The sequence below is a fragment of the Physella acuta genome, unplaced genomic scaffold, assembly GCF_028476545.2.
Source record: "Physella acuta isolate Inbredline_101_S28 unplaced genomic scaffold, ASM2847654v3 ptg000421l, whole genome shotgun sequence".
Classification (NCBI taxonomy): domain Eukaryota; kingdom Metazoa; phylum Mollusca; class Gastropoda; family Physidae; genus Physella; species Physella acuta.
Window position 1 is genome coordinate 598,102 of NW_026731940.1, and position 21,460 is coordinate 619,561.

Below are 21,460 nucleotides of genomic sequence, written 5' to 3' on the forward strand. Positions count from 1 at the left end.
ACTATCTGTGTCTTGGTCTACCCTTTTATTTCTAGGACCAACTCGACTGGACCATATCTCTTGCTGTGTACACGCTAATGCTGGATCTGGATTTAGTTTTGATGACCATTGAACTTATTATCCTCATTAAAACTATTCGCTTACTTTATGGTCCTCGCACTAATTCGCAGTCAGATGAAAATATAATCCTAACCAAAACGTTAATGCAAATTGCTGTAACCAATATTATTTGTCGTTTACCTTTAAATGTCGCCAATCTATCGACATTGGATACACATTCAGTCCGAATACAATGGGCTTACTCTCTGTTACTGAATTACCCATAAACTTGGCTCTAAATTCACTTCTTTTGATCTGGCAAACGGCTTATGAAACATTGATAACTTTTGCGGATCTTTTGTAGTTAGTGTTAAATCATTCAAACCTTAGAACTGTAAAATAGTAAAAAAAATTCTTGTGATTGTTTTTATTTTATTTTTATACTTCTAAAATAATTAAATTAACCCTTTATTTACGGAATTATGTTCTGAATGAATTTTTTACTTAAACAATGTGTTATCATATTGCTTTTGGCACATTTAAAGCATATGTCGAAGGAAATTTCGTTTCATAAATTTTTAATGGCCCAAAAAGATATTGGTACTTATAAGTACCGTCAGGAATGTAGGACATTTTTTACAAAAAAATTTTTTTTTTACAAAACAGGAACAAACGATACAATTTATTAACTAATAACATGGCAATCATTATAACAGTCATTTTTTGTAATTTTCACACATAAATACAGCACAAAAGTATATTTGAGTACAATTTTTATTGGATTTTCTGTCGGAACACATCTTAGACCTCAAACACAGCAAAAGTTGCCGACATGTCATGCTCCCTCATTCTTGTCTGTGGTCATTCTAGTGTAGCAACGGTTGCCAGACTGAACATGCTTTTGCTTTCAATAGCTATTACTTACAATGAGCTGCATAAACAAACAAAAGCCTAGTCATTCAGTACACAACTACTAGTAATACTAGTATAATTGTAGCCTTCTAGAATGTTATGACAAGCCTACACTACAGTGTAAAGTTCATAAATAGAAGTGAGCGCAATGTGTTTAGGATAGCCGAAGTGGCCTATTGTTTCCTGTTTACGGATTAAAATTTACCATATAGATCTATACTATATCCAGAAGTATGGACTAATACTAGTCTATAGGTATACATTACGTAAATACTAGTTATTGTAGGCAAGACAGTTTATTGTAGTAAATATAACATTAAACCTTACTACTAGAACTAGGCTTTGGTATACAAATGAAGTATACTAAACCTAGTAAACGAGCCCTCAACTGCTACCTTTATTGTTCTTATTCTTTTACTACTAGAAATCAACATATAATTATAATATTTCTTAGGTAAACCATATGCTAACCTTCTTATAAATGTGTAAATATAATTTTTTGAGTACATTTCAATAATTAATTATCAAAATAATATTTATGTCACTCTACATCGAAAATCAGCCATTTCCTAAAAATAAAAAAAATGACCGTGTGCCCTGACGGTACTTATAAGTCCACTTGTAAACATCGATCTAATACAAAGACAATTTGATTAAAATTGTATAACTAGAAGTTAAATGCGTTTGCCTGACTATTGGAGATGCCTATAAAAATATTTGGGGATGAAAACTACAATAATAAGGTAAAACAAAGGGAAATAAGGAACGTGTGTGAGAACGTTACAGAAAAATTGTGAACTACCGATACAGCAAGACATTGAAATTGGCAGCACACCAACATTTTTCAAAAAACATCGATCCTTCCAACTACCTGAGACTCAGGGGAGATAATACTATTAATTACATCAATAATTTTTAAAATTCGTATTAAATTAAAAATAATACAGGGACTTAATTAAAGTGGTACTTATAAGTACCGTCAGTAGATAAAGGGTTAAAAAAATTAATAAATATTGTATTATGATAATTATTTGATTTTGCCTTTTTAACAACTTTTCCTTATTTCTTATAAACAACTGTATTATATTTAAACGTGCCCAGAAAAAAATAAATTCGTTCACGTTTTTTGTATATTTTTTTGCAAATATAATTATGATTTGTAAAGTACGTTAAGAACACTTCCATAAATAAAAATTATTTTAAATTGACTATACATTTTATACGAATTTTAATTTTTTTAAACACATGTTAATAGAATATGTTGATTATTTCATATTACTTTTGAATAAATCCTATGTATATTATGCTATTTATATTTTATATTTTTATATTTTACGAAACTAAACACACTTTTATGTACAACAATGTTTTATTTTTCTCCACGATGCCACTTATAAAGAGTAGGAATTAAAATATTTTATTTCCGAATCCCTAACCCTAAATCTAGCATATAGGCCATAAACATCACTTTTAATAAAAGGAATACATAAAACCAACTTGATTCTAGCAAATAATAGGATTGTAAAATCAAACCAAAATGGAACCAATGTCTATTTTTTTTCTAAGGTAGAAAAGTTTGAAAAAGTGTTTTATATTCCCAGTTGCAATAAGTTTATTAAATACGATTAAAACAAAGGACGATACTTTTGTACGATAATTTTGTGGGGGGGAAATGCAAAAAAACCAGTTAAACATTAGGGTTGAGTGGTTGACGTTTGCATGTAGTAGCAGAAAAATACTCAGGATAAGAAACGCGCGGGTCACAATTTAATTTTAACAAATGTATCCCGCCTTTACTCATTTTCTATTTTTTTTAAATAACCATCATAACGATATTTTAAATGCAATACTATTTTTGTATATAAATTATTTAAGTAAATAATAAAAAAAAAAAAATTTTCCCCAACAATTCGTGCTTTGCTTTCAGCTTTAAATTCACACAATTTCGGTTCTATATTGAGCCTTATTAATATAAAATCTCAAATTTAACTGAGCTTAGAGTAATATTGTAGAGCAACACTATTGTTGCTATACTTCTAAAATATTTTTCTTGTCCGGCTGACACATTTATGTCTTCAGCATAACAGTCCCCACAGCATAAAGTTTGTGTGGCACATCAGATTTCCGACAAGCGTAACGTTGAGCTCACACTCACTTTTGAACTGACTGTCGGCACCTGAACCAATGGAACCACACACAGGTTCAACAGCATTACAGAAACTGGTCTCTGGACACCTTTAAGCATAGAAAACTACAGGATTCCCTCTATTATTATTATTATTATTAAATATAGGCTTGCCCCTCTGCACAAAGATACTTTATATACTTATATTTTAAAATAATAGGTTAACTTTACTTATAACAAATCAATCTTGAATTAAATTCAACTTTATTTACGTTATTGCAATTTATTCCTGCATAAAAAATACTGTTAACAAGATTTTTTATATTAACTTGGGCATATCATCTTTTTCAACAACAGTATGAAGCAGCACGCTAGCATTATTTTTTAGTATAATATATACATATACTATTTTATTAAGAGTAATATTTATAACCTCAACTTAATTTAATGCAAACACATTTAATAAGCGCACTGTATTATTTATTTTGTGCAGTCTTGATTTTATATATACACCGCCCATGTGTCAGGGTCGTAGATGGGCGCTCTCAGGAGCCCCCCCCCCTCCCCAATTAAACTACCTCATAGGCGCAGCGTACGGCCCCTGGCTCCTTAAAAATAACAGGCGCCATCATGCTCATAGGATAACCAGAGTACCAAATAGCATCATGTTAACAATAATGCAGATTTCGTCATTCGATAAAGTGACACAAATGAATAGGATTTTTTTCTTTAGCACGTAAAAAAAATATTTGACGTGTTTCAAACATCAGTGTGACTGATGCAATATGTTAGCGTTACTAATGGTCTATTATTAGATGCTATAACTCAATTTCTGATTGGATTGTCTAAAAATAGATGCTAATTTCATCATTCGCAGAATAACGAAACTGGATTTGTTTTACAGACAAAAAAAAAACATCCCAGTTAATAATCTAAACTTGGTTAATTTTTCTGATTATTAAAATAAAACGTATTACATGGCCCTCAGCGGCCCATGTGAGCTTTGGGGGCCGAAACAGACATTTTTATTTGCAGCCTAATCGCACCCTACCAGGGCGCCGGCGGACACGCCTGTTTCAATTTAGTGAGCGTTTGTAACGTCCCATTCTATCAATTGTCTATCATACTTTTTAGAACGAAGGTATTCGCCATAGCACTCACGGGAAAGACCAAGGCACCAAATCGCATCCTGCCAGGGGGGGGGCCGCCCATGCAAAATTTAAAACCTCCTCCTCCACCCATCCCCCTCCCACCAAAGAAACCCTCTCGCAAGTATTCATCAACTCCCTAAAGTTTTATGGCACCCGGATAAACTGTCGAACCGCAATCGTCTTTTATTTTTATAAATTGTATATAGAGAAATATCCCACCATTCCGTGGCGCCGCCCTTGCGAAATTAAAAGGTTTTTTTTACAGAAACCTCACCTAAAGTGTTCTAATTAACTCCCTAAAATTTGATGGCGATCGGATGAACAGTGTCAAATCAAAATCGACTTTTATTTTTATATACCATATATATAGAGAGAAAACAAATCGCGCCCTGCCGGGACGCCAACCCTGTGAATTCGAAAATGTTTTTAGCGCGGAAACCTCTCTAGGAATATTCTCAACATCTTCCCAAAGTTTCATAGTGATCGTGTGAACTTTGTCACCGCAATTCACTTTTATTATTTGTATATACCGCGTATAGAGAAAAAACAAATCGCGCTCTGCCGGGGCGCCACCCCTGCAAATTTGAAATTATTTTTTTCGCAGAAACCTCACCCGGAAATACTCTCAACAACTTCCCAGAGTTTCACGGCGATATGATAATAGGTGTGGTAATGCATAAAAGACACACAGACAGACAGACACACACACATACATTGCTTTATATATATACTAGCGTACCCGACCCCCGCGCGTTGCCGCGGGGATAGAAGAAAGTCTGACGAAATATATTAGAAGGATATCACTAATGCATTACCAATCGTATGTTCTTAAACGCGTGTCCTTCTTTTCTAAAACTGTGTTATTTAAATGTAAACAATGCTTGCGCTTGGATAATAATTATCGGGACACGGGTTTTCCTACACTACCGCATGAAAACCTTGAGTGTACATTAATCACTCACCGAAATAATGACGTAGAACACAATTCGGTGACCCCCCATGTGTCATGGACGTAGAGGGGCGCTTTTGGGAGCCCACCCTCCACCACCCCCCGTTTACACTACCGCATAGGCGCAGCGTACGGCCCCTGGCTCCTTAAAACTAACAGGCGCCATCGTGCTCATAGGATAACCCAGCGTGCCAAATAGCATCCTGTAAACAATGATGCAGATTTCGTCATTCGCTAAAGTGACACAAATGAACAGGATTTTTTTCTTTAACACGTAAAAAATTATTAGACGTGTTTTAAACATCAGTGTGACTGATGCAATGTGCTAGCGTTACTAATGGTCTATTAATAGATGCTTGATCTCAATTTCTGTCTGGATCGTCTAATAATAGATGCTTATTGCATCATTCGGAAAGTGACGAAACTCTACAGTAGGCTCCTCATATTAAAAAAGTTATTTTTTTCATCTTTAGCAAGGTGACGAAACTGTACAGGATTTCCTCGCGTTACAAAGTTATTTTTAGAAGCCTGTTGTAGTTTTACAGCTGAATATAGTAGTACCCTTACTCTCTATGCAGGACGCTCGATTAACGGATGCCAAGTGCCAACATAGTCGCTCTAAAACTTTGGGCGCCAAACCGTGTACTGACGAAAATTGTACCCTACATGGCGCCGCCCATAAGAAACTTTAGTTTTCTTTTTCGCAGAAATATCCTCGGGAGTATTCTCATCTACTCCCTAAAGTTTCATGGCACTCGGATGAACCGCATCCGAGTTTAATTTTTTATATACCGTGTATAGAGAAAAAAATCGCTCCCCCCGGGGGCACCGCCCTTGCAATATTACAAAAAATATTTTTTTGCAGAACCCTACAATTGAGTGATCTAATCATCTCCCCAAAGTTTCATGGTACACGAATGAACGGTGTGAAACCGAAATAGACTTATATTTTTATAAACCGTATATAGAGAAAAATCGCACCCTCCCGTCGCGCCGCCCTTGCGAAATTAAAAATTATTTGTTTACAGAACCCTTCCCTAGAGTGTAATAATTAACTCCCCAAAGTCTCATGGCTATCGGGTGAACGATGCCAAACCAAAATCGACTTTTATTTTTATATACGGTATATAGAGAAAAACAAATCGCGCCCTGCCGGGGCGCCACCCCTGCGAATTTGAAATATTTTTTTTCGCAGAAATCTCCCCAGGAATATTCTCAACAACTTCCCAAAGTTTCACGGCGATGTGATGAGAGGTGTAGTAATGCATAAAAGACAGACACACACAGAGACACACAAACATACATTGCTTTATATATATATAGATAGATATAGATACACATAGGTATTTGTTAAATATTATGCCAAGATTAAAATTATCTTGAAAATAAATGGGAAAGTTCTTCCAGTAGAGTGAAAGAACATGTGTGCAACAGTGTTTACCAAGTTTTAGTACAGGGCGGGGAACATAACAGGTTTTGTTGGAGTTGAGCTCAAAGTGGTTGACATTTCTGACTGGTCTACCATCATCGTAAGGTGCCAGCTCTCTGTTTCTGATCTGTATACACCCAAAACACTTAGCCCCTGGTACAGCAAACTGACAGGTATGGTGTAAAGATATGTTCCTCAGCTAGGAAATGGAGATAACGAATTTAAGATGAGAAGTTAGAGAAAAAAATATGAGAGTTATGATTTTAAGTTGATGTTTCGGGGAAACATGTAAGGATTTATAGATCAGATATCGCTAATTCTTTTTTAAAAATTGACACAATGATTAATTCAATTTATTAATCTATATTAGTGTCTTGTCCTACAAAGAATACTATTTTTAGTAAACAATATATGTTTCTTTGGGTTTGTGGCAAATCTTGTAACTCAATTTTGACCCACTTCTAATGCAGCGATTTCGTTTACACTGTCCAGATACCGTTCAGTTTGATGACCATACAAGTCTAATTTTGATTTAATCAGATGTATAATTTGTCATTAGAAATGAAATAAACTGTTTAAAACTCAGGGGAGACAACAACAACAAAAAATAACTCTATATATTACTACATTCAATAACAGAAAGAAAGATACTTATACTAACTAGCAAGACGCGAACATAATTACAGTCCAGTGAGCTGTGGTTCATGAGAATGTTTATAATGTTAGAGCCGGTTAATCTAATGAATGCTATGTGTGGCGATAATAAAGTTTGTAAACTATTTGAAATTATGGGTGGGAGGTTAACATGATTTAGAACTTGCTGTCAGTAGTATATTAGGTCACTTTTGGTTATCATTTTTGGCGGAGGAGCGAAGGCGCAGGCGCAAAGGTTATATAGTAAAATACTCGGGAGGAGCGGAGGTGGAAGGTACAATGACATATAGTAAAATACTACGCCACCTCCGCTCCTCCCGAGTATTTTACTATATAACCTTTGCGCCTGCGCCTTCGCTCCTCCGCCAAAAATGATAACCAAAAGTGTTCTTATATACTACTGCTGTCGTCTGTAAAATATTGTTACGGACAGCTGCTTTCACGGGGCAGACAATCTTGTTTTAGATATAACGAGCGACTGATGGTGTCTTAAGGAAACAATTTTTACAAGCTAATATTGTTTGCCCGCAGGCGAATGCGACAAATGCCCGAACGGGCAAGTGGCTTTCGGGCATTCGTCTCATTTGGGCAAGTGTCCATTCTTTCATTTGTCGCATTAGTGCCAGTGTCCATTCGGGCATTTGTCCCATTCGGGCAAGTGTCCATTCGGGCATTTGTCGCATTCGGGCAAGTGTCCATTTGGGAAATCGGCCTTCGGGCAAACGGCATTCTGGAAAGTGTGTTTCGGGAATTTGTCGTAGACAAGGGTCCAGGATATAGGCAGCGTATATTTTATGTCGGATTAAATTATACTTTTAAAAGGGTAATTTATTTAAATTTATTTTCTTATTTTACTTTTACGATAATTAAAACGTCAGATTGAAAAATAAACTTAAGTTTTAAAATTGGATAAATGTTGAAATTTCTATTTTATTGTTTTAAACATTTAGCGTACGTGACTGTGTTTAATTAAGGCCAGAGGATATTTACAGCACTTGAGCGCACCGTGACAAGAACTGATTCGTCGCTACTGGTTTTGTAAAATAATATTAAACTCTCCCCGAATCAACCGTTCCAAGTATGATGTTTTGTCTATGATATCAGAGTAAGAAAATAATTGTCTATACTTTTTTTTAAAGAGATGAATGTAAAGAAAAAATATCGCAGTAAATAAGTTTAAAATACATATATTTGTATGCTACTTCTTCAATAATTTCAAATGTAAACTACCTTTTGTAATGTGCGTATGTGTGTGTATGTGTGTGTTAGATGTTATGCTGTAAGGTTGTTATAAAATCTTCCGTTCGGTTGTTGTTAAAGTGAAAAGACCTCTATATAGCGTTTTTAGTGTGTGTGTCAGTAGTATTAGAGCGCTTAATGTCAATTGTTGTTATGACATAAAGGCATAGCCAGACGTAGTTGCCATACTACAAGCAAGCAATATAACCGTTAATGTATATGCAAAACAACACTTTTTTATTTTATTATTTTTTAAATTGCGTTTTATCAGGTTATAGAAGACTTCATGGAAAACCAATTCTGCGCCATTATTTGGTTTCTTTTACCGTCGGTTCTAACGCATATACATCCAAGTAAGTATTTATTGTATATATATATATATATATATATATATATATATATATATATATATATATATATATATATATATATATATATATATATATATATATATATATATATATATATATATATATATATATATATATGAAATATGTTTAAGCAATCTTAGAGTTATATATATCCAAGATGGCTGCCGCCATCATGACAACTGTTGTAAAACATGCATTTTTTTAACCTTGAGTTAAATATGACAGCAAATAAGGAAAATAAAACATTTGGACCCAACATTCGCCCATGGCTTTTAAAGCAATTCTAGATATCATAATATATACGGGTAGTTCCTATATTCTGATAAAGGGCACGTGCGTTGGCTAGGTCGGCTAGGTCCGTCGGGTGCCACACCCCTCCCCTACCCAAGAAAAAAGTATAGGATATATATATATATATATATATATATATATATATATATATATATATATATATATATATATATAGTTATATTTGTTGTCAAAGCTATCATTTTGCCGAATGCCGTTAGTTTTAACTCAATTATATACAAAATGGTAAAAAGCATCATTTTAATTAGACGTTATTAGATATGGTGTCACCCTAACCGCTGTCATTGTTTGTCTAATCTGTTATTGACAATTCGACTATTCTCTTTTCCTCTGTAAATTTTGCAGTTGGTATCATCGCTCTCCCTCGGTGATAGCTTAAGTTGTTCGCTGTAAATAATAACGATATTATTAATGCAGTCGGATTTAGCTTTTTTCAGGTTTATATCACGGTGTCATCCCCTCTTTCTCTGTTGGAATCGTCAATTTATACCAAAAATACTTTTAAACTGTAATTAATCACTCATTTAACTGATAATTAAATGTAATTTCTACTACATATTTTGGAGTTTTATGTCTCAGTGTTATCTCCCCTAAATGGTGTCATTCGGTGCGGTCCGCACTTCCATATTCGCCTCCAGCCTTGCGACTCTTCTGATAAAGTGTTGCGACTTATTAAAAATATTAAGTATCTATCGACAAGTAATTTGCATGTTAAATTTCAATTAAAATCTCATTTTATTAATTGAAGTATTTTAAAATTATTTAGAACCAATTAAAGACTGCCGTACAGGGAACATCGACCTTCTAATTCAAACAGAACTTAGAGATGATGTCGATAGAAGAAGACTAAAAAATATTGTCAGTTTTTTTGTACAGAGGCCAGTAAACACAACTGCGAAAACACGAATCGCTATCTTCTGGGAAAAGAGAATAGGAATTATAGAGACATTGGTTGATTTAGGTGAATACATTGGGACCTCAGATTTATTTGAAAAAATAGACCAACTTACTTTAGATGAAGCTTCGCTTATTGGGGATGCTAACACAACTTTCGACTTTATGTGTAATTACACACTGAAAAGAAACGAAACTCAACTAACGAGAGAAACTGCTGTTTTAATAATCACTAGAGGAGAAGTTAAAAAAAAAACGCCGTTTTCAAAAATAAGATGCAACATTAAAGGATTTATTATTTATCTGATGCAGACTGATTTGAGAATTTCGGGATACCATAACTTTGGAGAACTTCTAAGTTATAAAGACTTTTCATCAAATATTTTTTTGAAAAATAAGCTGTCTGTATATTTTTGTAATGAATGCTTGTACGGGTGGTTTAAGCTAAATATGTATGGTATTTATACATGCTACAAATTTGAAGAATCGGACAAGTTGTTGAATCACCAATCAGCTAATGCGACATGTATGCAATTTAATTCTTCACTGCTAGAAGTTAAAGATGAGCACAAGGTTGATTTGATTAGCAACGAAGTGTCAAAGATCTTAATGAAGAAGCATAATCAGCACGACACGCTGTTTATTCACATTGGTATTTGCCAAAACGACTCTATTAGTGATAGCTTGCGTTATGTGCTACTAAATTACACGTATTACAAAAACATTTCTAAAACAACTGAGCAACAATACTGCGCTGGTCTGCTGTTTACAAAATCGTTTGATAAAACAAAATACCAAGTAGTTTGGACTCAAATAGACGATCTTAGAAACAGAACACAATTTTTCCTGTGTGAAACACCTCGTTTCTCTTTCGTCTATGAAGAGAATTATGTTAAACACGAACAAAAACAACTGTACGAAATTTTAAGGTAACTCATTTAATTTATTGAATAATTTTATCATGATATATGTATATTATTAATTCCTGTCAATCTGTCTGTCTGTCAATCTGTCAATCTGTCAGTATGTCAGTATGTCAGTAAGTCAGTCAGTCAGCCATTCAGTCGGTCAGTCAGTCAGTCAGTCAGTCAGTCAGTCACTCAGCGAGCCAACCAGCCAGCCAGCCAGGCAGCCTGCCTGTCTGCCTGCCTGCCTACCTGTCTGCCTGCCTGCCAGCCTGCCTGCCTGCCTGCCTGCCTGCCTGCCTTCTTGCCTGCCTGATTTCCTGCCTGCCTGTCTGCCTGCCTGCCTGCCTGTCTGCCTGCCTGCCTGCCTGCCAGCCTGCCAGCCTGCATGCCTGCTTGCAAGCCTGTCTGTCTGTCTGTCTGTCTGTCTGTCTGTCTATCTGTCTGTCTGTCTGTCTGTCTGTCTGTCTGTCTGTCTGTCTGTCTATCTGTCTGTCTGTCTGTCTGTCTGTCTGTCTGTCTGTCTGTCTGTCTGTCTGTCTGTCTGTCTGTCTGTCTGTCTGTCTGTCTGTCTGTCTGTCTGTCTGTCTGTCTGTCTGTCTGTCTGTCTGTCTGTCTGTCTGTCTGTCTGTCTGTCTGTCTGTCTGTCTGTCTGTCTGTCTCTATGTCTCTATGTCTCTATGTCTCTATGTCTCTATGTCTCTATGTCTCTATGTCTCTATGTCTCTATGTCTCTATGTCTCTATGTCTCTATGTCTCTATGTCTCTATGTCTCTATGTCTCTATGTCTCTATGTCTCTATGTCTCTATGTCTCTATGTCTCTATGTCTCTATGTCTCTATGTCTCTATGTCTCTATGTCTCTATGTCTCTATGTCTCTATGTCTCTATGTCTCTATGTCTCTATGTCTCTATGTCTCTATGTCTCTATGTCTCTATGTCTCTATGTCTCTATGTCTCTATGTCTCTATGTCTCTATGTCTCTATGTCTCTATGTCTCTATGTCTCTATGTCTCTATGTCTCTATGTCTCTATGTCTCTGTCTCTATGTCTCTATGTCTCTATGTCTCTATGTCTCTATGTCTCTATGTCTCTATGTCTCTATGTCTCTATGTCTCTATGTCTCTATGTCTCTATGTCTCTATGTCTCTATGTCTCTATGTCTCTATGTCTCTATGTCTCTATGTCTCTATGTCTCTATGTCTCTATGTCTCTATGTCTCTATGTCTCTATGTCTCTATGTCTCTATGTCTCTATGTCCCTATGTCTCTATGTCTCTATGTCTCTATGTCTCTATGTCTCTATGTCTCTTGTCTCTATGTCTCTATGTCTCTTGTCTCTATGTCTCTATGTCTCTATGTCTCTATATCTCTATGTCTCTTATCTCTATGTCTCTAAGTCTCTATGTCTCTATGTCTCTGTGTCTGTCTGTCTCTATGTCTGTCTGTCTCTATGTATTTATGTCTCTATGTCTCTATGTCTCTATGTCTCTATGTCTCTATGTCTCTATGTCTCTGTGTCTCTATGTCTCTATGTCTCTTGTCTCTATGTCTCTATGTCTCTTGTCTCTATGCCCCTAAGTCTCTATGTCTCTATGTCTTTTTGTCTGTCTGTCTCTATGTCTGTCTGTCTCTATGTCTGTCTGTTTTCATGTGTGTCTCTATGTCTGTCTCTCTGTCTGTCTTTATGTCTGTCTCTATGTCAGTCTGTATTGTTTCTCTATGTAATTCTGTCTCTATTTCTGGCTCTATATACGTTTCGATGGCCTTTTGTTTGTCTTTTTCTTAATGCCTCTTTGCCTTTTTGGTTTTTGAAGGGGGACCTGTAGTTAAAACACATTTTGCTCTAAGTTATACAATACATGCTTTTTTGGAATCTTATTAACTTTAAAATACTTCAAACAATATAATATTGCATTTTTTGGGGACAATTTATACATTTTTTCCAAATTTGATGTCAAATTTATCATTTTGTACGTACACAGTAGAATGAAAATAACTAAAAATATAATTAAAAACAATGCAAAGTAACCTTGCATATTCATAGTAGACATGACAATTGAGAATCTGATAGAAGGAAATTTTGATATCTTATAAAATGATTTTTTTGTTAAATGTGTAATATGTATAATTTTTTATTCCATATGATTTTCTATGAAAGCAATTCTAAAATCTCTCACAAAAAATTAAAGTACAGCCAAGCCCTTCTACTACTTTATAGATACATATGTTTGCAACACACAGCGGCAGTTTAAAGTATTTCTGATATGCGCATTTTGTGTTAAATTCATTCCCGCGAGATCTTTTAAGTAAAATTTACAAAACTGAGAAAACTCAAAACTAAGCAATATTGACTTAATTTTTTTTTTCATATAAGTGCATGCATTTTCAAAATAATAAATAACTTAGACATATAATAACTTTTTCCGATAAAATTATTGGGGAAAACAACAATTTACTCAATTTACAAAAAAAAATTCGATGCCAATCTTCATTAGATATCAAAATCCCCAAAAAATAAGATAAACAAAACTGATTTTAGACAAGAAAATTGAAATTTTTCAAGAAAGTTGACTACAGCCCCCCCCCCCCCCTTAAAATGTAAGTGACTTTTAAGAGAATTTATTGCAAGCTTATCATGCTTGAATACTTGTTTACATTTTGTTTTAATGTCTACAGAAAATATCAAAATTTGTTTTTAAGCAAATGGAGCGTTGATTATCCTGATTTTTTCAATTGCACGACTGACTGGAATATTCCTTATGCATTTGTTTGTGATGGATTTCCTGACTGTCCAAATTCCATGGATGAAATTCTGTGTGCAAATCTGCAAATACCAACACGTGCTTGTGAAGGTGGAACTTATTGTCCACCTGATGAGGAGATCCTATTTTTGCATGTGTTCGATTTTTTAATCCCAATAGAACACAAATGTAACGGAATACAGGATTTTCTAGATAACCGAGACGAAGAAGATTGCGATGAGTGTAGAGAAACCCGCACTGCAGATGGTGCGTGTTTACCCAGTCAATGGTTTGTTAAAAGACCGTTAAACCAAACATTCAGATTAACAAAAGACACAATACATGTACGATACACGAGCTGTAACAATGACACATGTTTGTTTGAAGACGATCCAAGTAAACCAGTTACAATGTGTAAATTTCAACCAGTTTCAAAAAATATACAGTATGCGCCACAGTGTGTTTTTATTCCATCTGAAATTTCAGGTAATGAATTGGGTTGTGTGGATAGATCTCACTTAAATAATTGTAAAAACTTTACGTGTAGCCGAGGACTGAAAAAAAGTATCGAAAACCATTGCGTTTCTTTTAGTCATCTGCCTTTTTATAATCGCCACAGCGCTAAATACGACTTAGACAGTGATAATTTCTTATTTCCAAATCCTGTCCAATGCTATAGAGAGATTCTTCTTTCAAGCGTAAAATCCATCGACCAAGTGCATATTTGTGACGGCAAAAAACATTGTGAAGATGGCAGTGACGAACTACTGTGTCACGAGGGGTTTACTTGTCTCTGGGGTGTAACAAAGTTGACAGACATCAGTCAGGTGAACTACACGACGTTGTTTGATTCAGTTGACAGAAATACAAAAGTTCTGCGAGCTTCAGGGCTAGATTTATCTCCCGCTTATATTCCAAGGTCTGTTAACTTTACCAAACTGTTACAACTGCATCTGTCAAACTGCAATCTAGAGGACAAAAAACTTGTGCAAATTTTATTTTCAATGAGACACGCTTTGTCTAATCTAATCCATTTAGATCTTAGCTACAACAAAATTATCTTCAAACATTTTGATCAATTTTCACATTTCTTTTGGAATGTACGTGTCCTGAATTTATCTCACTCATTACTTCACACAATTCAAATAAGAATGAGCATCGTTTCTTATTTGGAAGAGATTGACTTGTCTGTCTCGCAACTTAAAACAATTAACTTTACAAACACAATTCAATTACCAGAAGACACATTTAATGACCTGTCGAAATTTATTCATTACAGAAATATAAAAACTAATTTTTTAGAATTTATAACACAACACAACATTTTTTTGACTTATTTAAACTTGAGCTCTACCGAAATTTATAATTGCGAATGGTTTGATAAGCAATTATTAATTGATGTTTTGGATATAAGAAATACTAAAATTACTTTTGATTTGAAAACTTCCAAACAGTTACAAAACATAAAAATTGGCCAAGCCATCTATGTTGACAGCTCTAAGTTGTGCTGTGAAAACATTAGAGGCCTTGGAATTCCAGCACACACGTGTAAACCACAGAGCCATGCCTATTCTTCATGCAATAACCTACTGTCTGATGTTGTAAAACGTACACTGATATGGCTCGTAGCAATGCTCGGTTTCATTAGTAATGCCATTGTTATTGGCTACAGGCTTTTCTATGAAAAACAAATTTTAAAACAAGCCTACAGACTATTTGTGACACATCTTGCAATATCAGATTTCTTAATGATTGTTTATCTGATGATTATAGCAGGAGCTGATGTTTTCTACCGCAACAACTACGTATTCTATGATTCTGAATGGCGAGACAGTCCACTTTGTAAAGTTGCTGGATTTTTGGCTACTCTCTCGTATAAAACGTCGTCACTCTTTGTGTTACTTATCACAATAGATCGATATTTTGTTTTCAAAAATCCTTTTATCCAGTCAAATTTCACAAAGAACACTCTAATAGTTATCGTAACCTTAATATGGTCTGCTTGTTTTAGTATCGCCTTTCTTCCACTTTATTTCCAAGACTGGCAGTTTTATTCCTCAACTTCACTCTGTCTAGGTCTTGGTATCAACATTGATAGGCTGGAAGGGTTTTATTTTTCTCTGATTCTATACGCGTTAATAAATTTTATTGTCATGCTTTTGGTCATTGTTGGACAAATTTTAATTTTCAAACAAATATTTCTCTCCACAAATTCTCTTATACACACATCAGCCCATAAGAGACGCGAGATCACCGTGGCTAAAAACTTGTCAGTGGTGGCGATCTCGAACATTCTCTGTTTGTTACCTGTCAGTGTGGTCAGTCTGGTCTCAGCTGCTGGACACGAGATAGCGGACGATGTTTATCGCTGGCTGGTTATAATCGTTTTGCCCGTCAACTCAGCCATCAACCCAATACTTTATACACTACCGATGGCCTATCAAAAGTTGCTAGAAATAAGAAGTCTAAGTAAATAAAGTAATTGGCTGTGCTCATTTAATGTGGTTTTATTAAAGAATGTATATTTGCGTAAAATATGTGTTGTTTGTCTATTTTATCTTAATGTCAGCTTTAGAGTTAACATTATTGAACTATACTTTTTAAGATATGAAATCTAACACTAATATAGGCCCACATAAGAAAAGTTTACAAATTCAACGATTTTGTAAATGTAGTTTTAACTTTTTTTCAAATATAAAATACATTACTATCATTTGCTACCTCCTTAATTTGATAAATAGGTAACTTAAATTGCCAATTGAATGATCAAATTTCATTAAATGTACGTTTTCACTATAATAAAAATGTGTCCGAGTTATTGAATTATTGTTTTTAATTAGACTTCCATACGTTATATATTTGTGTTTAAATTGTATTTCTTTTAAAAATTTATTTTAAAAACTGTATATTTTGTGTTTCTGATAAATAAAAGTCTTACTTTTAAAAGTAATTATGATACTCGTTGTGGTTGTCTATGTTAATACTAAAACGGGGATCATCTTCTTATACGACACACCGTTGAATGCAAATCGCGATGATTTAATAAATTGTTTATGACTTGAACTTTCAAAAATAGAATAGAAACTCGTAAAACAGAATTGCTTACCAAGGGAAGTGCAAACAATGTGTGCATAATATCTATATATATAAAGCAAAGTCGTTAAATGCCCAATAGGGCACTTCCCGGCGCCGCAGGCGCGTCAAATTTGGCACGATGATGCCTTGGGGCAATAGAACAAGAGGGCCGGTGACGGTTCGCCGAAAAGTCCACGGAGAAGGGATCAAAACTGACCTCGACTGATCGGCGCTTTATATGGGCTATATTACGAAAAAAAAATCCTCCGCTGAAACCCTTTGAAATTTTGTGAGGTGGTTGAAGAACGCCTTGGGGTGTCACAAAAATCTCGCAATATCCGGAAAAAAATCGGGAAATGGGTCAAAACTGACCAGTCGTATTTCCCTATATATCAACTATTTTGTTTGCGAAAAAGTGATGTAAGACCATGTCATTTGGTCTATGAACAGGGGAGATAACTTTTTAATGAATTAATTTTTAAATATTTTATATACTATTTATAAGGGAAAAAAATCATATAGTATAGCATTCTTTTAAATAGATATTTTGTTATAAATTAAGATTTGTATTGTACTGAAATTGTAAACATTAATTGCAAAAGTAACTTAATATAATATTTGTGTTATACTATTAAGAAAGCCCTTGAAGTTCTAATAACCTTTAGAGCAGGGGTCTCCAAACTACGGCCCGCGGGCCGGATCGGGCATCCGCCCCCGCGGAGGCGAGCATCTGGCCCGCGGAGATCTTTTTGTCCACGGAAAAAAAGCGTTTGTTGGTGATGACTGAGGAACTTTGCCCAGAAAAATCAATGACATGCATGGAAGAAACTGGCCCCCGAACTGAAATTTGATAGTTAATGCGGCCCTTGGACTGAAAAGTTTGGAGACCCCTGCTTTAGAGTAATAACTTTGCGAATATTCCATCAATGTTTGAATGTTACGAAATTTCTCAACTGTAAAAATTCAGCATTTAACATAACAGCCAATCACCTATTAATGAATCATTCAATTTCTCTTTTTTTTTAACACCTATTCGAAGCTAGGCAGTATGCCTAGTTTTTCTTATAAATTCACTAGCCATCTCTACCCGTTACACGGACAGTTCTAGTGAGTTTTAGTTCTCTTCTCTTTAAAAAAGCTACACGGTTTTTCTTTTAGATATTTAAGTAGTATATCAGGTCCCTTTTGAGTCGTTTTTTTTTTGGCGGAGGCGGAGGGGGAGGCGCAGACGCAGGCGCAAAGGATATATTGTAAAATACTCCTCCACCTGTTACGTAATGACCATCGGTGACCTGGTTACGTAATCACCACCGTGTTAATTGACCTAGTTACGTAATGACTATTTTTTTAAAATTTCAATTAGTTTGTTTTTTAATTAGTTTGATTTTAATTAATTTGAATTCGATTAGTTTGAATTTAATTATTTTTAGTTTTTAATTTTTAATTTTAAGTTTTTAATTTTAATTTTTTTTAATTTAAATTTTATTTTTTAATTTAAATTTTTATGTTTTTTAAATTTTGTTTTAAAATTTTAATTTTTAACTTTAATTTTAAATTTAATTTGTTGTTTTATTATTTGTTGGTTTTAATTAATTTGTTTATTTGTTTGTATGTTTTTTTTCTGACAATCGTGTACAAAAATAAGATTTCTTTGTGTAGGGTCCTAACAACCCATTATACATCAAATAATTTCTGAGAGGTGATTTATGACCTAGAATTTCTCTTCCGCGAAGTAATTACTTTTTTTCTGAATACCGTTCCCACGGGGTTGTCTCCCCTCGCGCGCTGGCACACCAAGGTTATATCTAACCTACGCTTTTTCTTTGTCCTTCCTCACGCCAGGGTAAAGTAATGGCTTTACGGCGAAGCTCATTCAGCCGAGTTTACTTTTTATCTGAATACCAGGACCGTGCATAACATTCACAAGTTTATATATACATACAAGCTGCATACACTTGCTTCACCAAGATGAATCTTTTTTTAATGTACCAACTTGTGATCATAACAAATGCAAACCCAAACAAACACAAAGTCCAATAAACGCAAACAAGAACAAACGATTAACGCAATCACAAATACAAACACAAAAGATAACGCAAACATGATTGCAAACTCAAACAAAACATGAACACAACAAAAACACAATCTAATAATAATCATTTAAAAAGTTAAAAAAAAACCACGTTTTCTGATTGAACTAAAAAGTAGAAAATAAATGCTATACATGACAATAATGCAAGCGATCACTCTACTATAAGCGATGAAAAACGTGGGGCGCCGAAGTAAAAGTTATATTCCTATTGATTAGATAATACTATTGACTTTTATTAGGGAGCTTGTAGAGAGTCAACAGTATTAGAAACTGTAAGAAAATCACGGCGCCCCACGTTTTTCATCGCTTATAGTAGAGTGATCGCTTGCATTATTGTGATGTATAGCATTTATTTTCTACTTTTTAGTTCAATCAGAAAACGTGGGTTTTTTAAAACTTTTTAAATGATTATTATTTTCTACTTTTTAGTCTTTGTCTGTTTGTTTGCATTAAAATCTTGCTATCGATTTTATCTTTTCACTTTTTTTTTGGGTAACCGAAGACAACTCGTAAAAACACGTTGTGTGAATACGTTACTGACTAGAACACATAGATTTGAACCCGTGTCGAGTGGGATAGCAATCGTGTGCCCAACTACTCGACCATATCGTCTCCCCCATACTGGCCACCAGTTGTTACGGTTGTTTGTACACAAATACCGCGGGAACACTACTCAGTAAGCAAATAGGGAGAGTACCGAACCTTGTTTTCATCAAATTACAGTTACTGGGTTACATCAAATTACAGTTACTGGGTTATGTCCCTTTTTCCCCACGTTTTTACTACAATTATATAGCGCTCTAAAATGCTCAATAAAATGTTTCCATGGATCAATTTAGTAATAATAACAATTGAATATTCTATTGTCATCCAAAACAAAGCTTCCCTGAAAATTTCAGAGCGCTAGCTAACTGGGAAGTGCCAGAAATTTCGATCGCAAGATTTGATTGGAAAGACAGAGACGAAAGCAAGTTAAAGAAAAAGTGGGAAGAAACGCTAAACAACGCTAACACTAAAGAAAACCCAAACCCAAACACAAACTCAAACAAATGTTTAAACATAAACATAAACATAAACATAAACATAAACATAAACATAAACATAAACATAAACATAAACATAAACATAAACATAAACATAAACATAAACATAAACATAAACATAAACATAAACATAAACATAAACATAAACATAAACATAAACATAAACATAAACATAAACATAAACATAAACATAAACATAAACATAAACATAAACATAAACATAAACATAAACATAAACATAAACATAAACATAAACATAAACATAAACATAAACATAAACATAAACATAAACATAAACATAAACATAAACATAAACATAAACATAAACATAAACATAAACATAAACATAAACATAAACATAAACATAAACATAAACATAAACATAAACATAAACATAAACATAAACATAAACATAAACATAAACATAAACATAAACATAAACATAAACATAAACATAAACATAAACATAAACATAAACATAAACATAAACATAAACATAAACATAAACATAAACATAAACATAAACATAAACATAAACATAAACATAAACATAAACATAAACATAAACATAAACATAAACATAAACATAAACATAAACATAAACATAAACATAAACATAAACATAAACATAAACACAAACACAAACACAAACACAAACACAAACACAAACACAAACACAAACACAAACATAAACACAAACACAAACACAAACACAAACACAAACACAAACACAAACACAAACACAAACACACCGCGACTGACCACACATGCTGACATCTGGTGTTCATTATGGGGATTTCAAATAAAGACAAAAAGACAGATCGGAAGACAGACACAGACATTATTATTATAATAGGGAGACAGGTCTCCGACCGACAGACTAATATACGTAGGATACACACGGCGGTGTCGACAACGTATTGTTAACCCTATTAACAAACTTCTGAAGTAACAGACACAATTTTCGGTTAGCTGTCGCACCTTGCAGTAATAATTTATTCTCTGAAGGTCAAACTACTTCTACGATACGTCCAGAGCAACCAAACGTCCTAACTTATACATAGGCGTGGGCTTGATCATCTATCTGCAACATCAGTCGCTAGGTCGGGTTTCAATAATATTTAAATAATATTTAAATGTTTCTATCATATTCATATTTTACGTATATTTATTTTTCAATCCGCCTAAAAAATGTTTAAAAATTATGTCCCAGCGTATACAATTTAACGATAAATTATGCGGAAACTTCTGTCCTGATTATATGTATCCGATTTCATTATCTTTTCACGGATAATTGCTTTATCTGTATCGGCCTCTAGGGCTAAGATTAAATATTCTAGTCATGACTATGCAATTTATCATTTGTGTATGAGGCAATTTAAATAATTAAAACTGTAAATAAAGTTTGCTGACGGTACAAAAATATTTCTATTCTTGAAGACATTTATAATAAGACTATTTGGTGCTATCGTCTGTAAATAAAAGATGCGGATTAAATAACAAAAATTAATTAGCTCATCGATTTTTACTT